Source organism: Rattus rattus, chromosome 1 (assembly GCF_011064425.1).
Source record: "Rattus rattus isolate New Zealand chromosome 1, Rrattus_CSIRO_v1, whole genome shotgun sequence".
Taxonomy (NCBI): Eukaryota; Metazoa; Chordata; class Mammalia; order Rodentia; family Muridae; genus Rattus; species Rattus rattus.
In genome coordinates this window covers 233,296,014-233,301,509 of record NC_046154.1, presented here as the reverse complement: position 1 = coordinate 233,301,509, position 5,496 = coordinate 233,296,014, and positions in this window count along the sequence as shown.

Genomic DNA, 5,496 nt, shown 5'->3' with positions numbered 1-5,496 from the left:
GTGGATATTAGCCTAAACGCTCAGAATACCAAAGCTACAATTCACAGACCACATGAAGCTCAAGAAGAAGGAAGACCAAAGTGTGGATGCCTCAGTTTTTCTTAGAAGGGGGAACAAAATATTCAAGGGAGGAAATATGGAGACAAAGAGCAGAGACTGAAGGAAAGGCCGTCCAGAGACTGCCTCACCTTGGGATCCATCCCATATACAGACACCAAACCTAGACACTATTGCAGATGCCAAGAAATGCTTGTGGAGACCCCTTTTTAAGAAAAGAAATACTCGGGGTTGGGGATTTAGCTCAGCGGAAGAGGGCTTGCCTAGCGGCGCAAGGCCCTGGGTTCGGTCCCCAGCTCGAAAAAAAAAAAAAAAAAAAAAAAAAAAAAAAAGAAAAGAAATACTTTGGCTTATTCTCAGTGCCTGTGTTGGAGCTAATGACTGTTGTAATCTCACTTTCCCCTGAAGCTTCACTCCAATGATGTTTATTTACAGTTTTGAAACTCTCTACCCATTCCCCCCTCCCATTTCCTTAGCATTGTGCTAATTTCTCCACTTTCGGGCTTAATGGCATGTGTGTTTTCGTAAAAGGACAGCTTTGTGATTGTGTCTTAAGTTCAGTATTATAAACCAAAGATTTTAAGCATCTTTTTTTTCAAGATGAAACATTTTAGGTTCCCCAAGTGGCCTTTTTGTAATACTGTATTAGGGATGCAACTAACATAAAAACAATTTATTCATTTAGTATAATTACAAACCAACTTAATGTTTATATAAATGATACATACTTTATGGAAACTCTTTTTCAAAAGCTATTGAGAAGAGAGTTTTAGTTTTTCCAAATGTCTTTAATGCCTCGGTTACTAGAAACAACTGAATTCTCACCTCTATTGATCTGTTGGATATTCTTTGGCTTGGAGAACATAAAACCTCACACAGATACCTGGTTGCATATGGAGGGAATATATATTAGTGGCTTTTTCTTTGGCTGTATCTTTGAGTCCAAACCATAAGCTCATGACAGTGAAGAACACAGTGTCTGCTTAGGCCCTGCCTGGATCTAGGCTTGTTCCACAGTGCATTCCTCCTTGTGATTCCTTCCCTCCCTCCTTCCCTCCCTCTCTCCCTTCTTCTCTCCCCAAATTCCACTCCACCCTCTCTTCTTCCCTCTTCTCTCTCCCTTTCTCCTCCTCCTTTCTTCCTCTCCTATCTAGTTGTATTTCCAATGTTGAGCTCAGATTCCTGGGCTCTGGGCACCCTGCCTCACCCTCTGTAGCTTCAGGCACACCCTTACTTTTGCTCTGTCAGGGAACATACCATGGTGGAAAAGAGATAATGTCCTAAAGTATTAGGAAAAAAAATTTTGAAAACACAAACTGCTTTAAAAACAAACACTGAAATTCTGCAGATCATACCTCCAGTTTGAGAACCGTGGTTTGAACTGTCCTGATTACATTTGCTCCAGGTGCAGATATCAAAAAGCCCAGGATAACAGTAGCAGAAATGAGACAGAAACTTATGTCCTGTATAACAGCATGTTATCCCCACCTGGTAAAGGGGTTACACTTCAGAAAATTGTTAGAGACCCAGATTCCTGTTGCTTCAAGTACAGCTTTTATACATAAAGTCAATGCATGGTCTAAAGCAGTTGGTTGAGTCCCATCTGTTATACCCACACCCTGCACTGGAAGAAGGAATAAAGAAGGTAAATGGCTCAAAGTGACTTAAATCACTATGTGACATGGCCTCTCAAATTTCCATCTAGAGCTCACAGATGTCTCCATTCTGGGTGACCAAGTCTGTAGCAAGAAATGAGAAGGGCATCTGAGGAGTCAGCTGTCTGTGGCAATCTGCCACTGTGACTTCCACATATTCATACCTCACCTGTGCCCTCAGCGTGAAGGCACCCATCTGGGAGAAGGCTCGAGTTTCTGAGCAGTGACTGTGTGATCAAGAACAGCATCATCCTGTCCTATCTTTAAGTGTGACCCTTTGATATCAGATAACCTACACATGGAAAACACCTGGTCCAACACCCCCAGCATGCACTAACAATTTCCATTCAGGCAGAGAAAGACTTGGGGTACAGTGGTCACCAGTTCCAGCAATGATCACTACCCAACAAAAATCCATCCTGACCATCCAACCGAAAATATGACTGAAGACTAGAGCTCGCCTATTTGAAGAATTTGGCAAAGCGGGGAGGGTCTAAGATGAGTAGGCATCTGTGAGCTGAGCTAGCTTCTGTAGCTGCCTTCAGCCTAGAGGCTGAAATTCTACTTGGTGATTTGGGCTTTGCAGTACTAAAAGCCTGCTGCAAGAGTACAGAAACCCAGAGAGCTTGGGGTAGGGATGCCAGAGGTCTCAAGCTGTGCTTTCCCCCTGGGGACCCCTGGGAAATGGGCACTGTTTAGAATGGAAGGAAAGCAGAGCAGAAGGCTTCACAGAGCAGACTGGGCTTGAGGAGCCATCAGAAGGAGGGGTCTGAAGGTGATCATCATGAGGTGTATGCCCCGAACGTTTCCGCATACACACTGAAGATGCTGGGTCCCAATCTCTGGAATTTGGGAGCGCGTTATATAACATGGGTTTGCATGTGGTATTATTTAAGAATGTGGATAATTCAGTACCCAGAATTGAAGTGAAAGAGATGCTATAGAAAGAATGGAGTGATGTGCACCACAGAAGACTCTTAGCTCTGTTACTGTCCCTGAGGATGGAGGAAAGAGGCCATGATCCAAGGAATTCGAGGCACCTCCAGAGGCTGAGCTAGCAAGAAAACAGGAACTTTATATCCCCAGCTTCCTGCAAGAGCCAAGAAATGGGGTCCCTTCTAGAAACTCCAGAAAGCGACAAAGACCCTGCCATTTTGGTTTTGTCCTTGTGAGACCCAATGCTGGGAGATTAGCCAGGCCCACAAGACTTCTGACCTACAACCCATGAGTTAATACATCAGCAATGTGTAACACTTCGTTTTGGAAGAAGGGGAAATGGTGCTGATACAGTGCATACTCGAACCCCTGCATTTTCTGTTCTTCCCCCTAAGCCCAATTATTTGCCAAATAATTCTTTGATACTGCTTGTACCCCAATTGGTCCCTTGTGTTTCTGTATGCAGTTTAAGGTCAACCTGCAGATACCGGCCAGCTTGTTGAAGAGTAAAACCCAGCAAACCGACACGATCATACTGGCACTTTTCCTCAACTGCGCTGCTTCCCAACTCTGTTTGGGGAAATATGATGTATTTTTAACACCAAGCCTCCTACTTGGTGTGCACAGTTCATTCTCCATCTTGAATCCAATTCATAGTTGGTATGTATAGAAAACCAGGTCTCTTGTTTCTTCAGTAGGCATCTGTGAGCTGAGCTAGCTTCTGTAGCTGCCTTCAGCCTAGAGGCTGAAATTCTACTTGGTTGGTCTAGAGGCTATTTGTTGTTTCTTGGTATTTTCTTTCTAGGTATTTATTGTTCTTGTCATATAGAAGTAGCATTCAATTGTTTTCTATGTATAGTTTCTGCGTGGTTTGTTTGGTTTTTATTGACTTTGCTCAAGCTACTTACACAGTCATTTGCCTGCCTAGTCTCTGTTTCTGGCTTGCCTGGTCATCTCACCTCCTGGTTGTGAGAGGTTGATCCTCCTATGCTGAGACGCTGTTCTTAGCTTAGTACTTGGGTGGTGATCATCAGCACAGTGTGGGCAGTGGCTGTTCAGCTTTTGAGCAGAAGGATCTTAGAGTGGAAAATTTTAGTTTTGTTCAGTTTTTTTTTTTTTTAAATAGATGTTTCTTATCAGAGTTTCTGACCTATCTGGTAGGAGTTTTGTTTTTTAATCATAAATGTATGCTGGAGTTTACAGACTGCTTTTTCTTCACCAAAGCAATCAACTGACTTTTTTTTTTTTTTAAGTTTATTTCATTTTTGAGACAGGGTTTGCCTACACTGTTCTTTATTTGCCTTTGATCCCTCTCTGTGTCCTCCTGCCTGACAGCCATCATGCTGGGGCCAAGATAGCTTCCTTTTTCCTGTTAAGACATTGTTTCATGCCTCCCAGGGTGGCGTGGAATGAACTCACTTTGTGACTGAGGCTGGCCTCCGATTCCTGACCGCCCAGCCTCCACCTTGTAAATGTGGTGATTACATGCACACGTCCCCCCCCCCTGGCCTAGAAAGCTCTTCAACATCTGTAACCGCTCCCTTTGCTCCTGGTGTGTCTAATCCTCAGTTTCAGCTCTCTCTGAGCAGCCCCCAAAGACAAGCAAAGTTAAGGGTGCAGGAGAAATAAAATTTCTCAACCTGACAACTGCTCGGCTTTCCTGGTTACTGAAGTCTAGAAACTTGAACAGAATTGCTGCAGCCCAGGCTATTCTAAGGGCGTCTCCACAGGGACATTAAAACCAGCAGACTATTCTTTCTGAGAGCCAGAGTATTTGTGCCCTCAAATTTAACTGCATTAGCCCTCCTGTTTCTCCCTAAATAGAAACAGATTACAATTCATAAAAGCCTTGAGGATTCTGGTTACAAGATGAGGTTCTTTAGAGGAATTAGCCAGTCAGCTCATGGAGGTTTACCTGATTCTAAAGTTGGCTTAATATTTAAATAATGTTGTAATTTGCATCTTGGGAACAATGTGACCTCAGAAACCATGTGTCACATTATCTATTGTGACAGAGGGACCCCGAGTCAGTCTTAGTCCTCTGTCTCTCCTCTCCTCTCTCTCTTTCTCTAGTCCATCTGTCTGTCTGTCTGTCTGTCTATCTGCCTGCCTGTCTGCCTGTCTCCTTTCATTCTCCTGTCTCCTGTCTCCTGTCTCCTCTATCCCCTTCCTTCCCCTTCTCCTCTCTCCTCTCTCTAATACTTTTACCTTAAATGTTTTGAGGAGTCTACCATGAAGATCTTCCAACTCTAGAGAATTTTTTTGTGAACAAAAATTTTTAGCTAGAGATTTTCGTTAAGTTCTAGAAGATGGTTTAAGTTTCCTGTAACAATTTATTCTTTTACCTTTGATTATTTATATTTTTCTGGCGATTCATTCTCTCACTGGACATTTCGGTGTATTGGCGTGTACTTGCACACTGTTCTAGTGTTGTTTGATGCCTCCTTTAGCCTCGGTAGAAAACCTTATTCTCTGTTTGACTCAGTCCTCCCAGTCCTCCTTTGATTCTCCTCACTTCAGGTTTCCTCTGAATTCTTTGTGAGCATCCGTCCTTATTTCTTTTTAGGTCGTGAGATGGCCAAAACCCTGCTCTTCCTTAGGGCACCCTTCCCCCATGCTTACTACCATAGTCTTCTGTCTTAAACAGCTCTGGGAATGGACAGCTTCTGAGAGAGAGAGAGAGAGAGAGAGAGAGAGAGAGAGAGAGAGAGAGAGAGAGAGAGACAGAGAGAGACAGAGAGAGACAGAGAGAGACAGAGAGAGACAGAGAGAGATAGAGACAGAGACAGACAGAGACAGAGACAGAGACAGAGACACACAGAGAGAGTCAGAGAGAGACAGAGAGAAT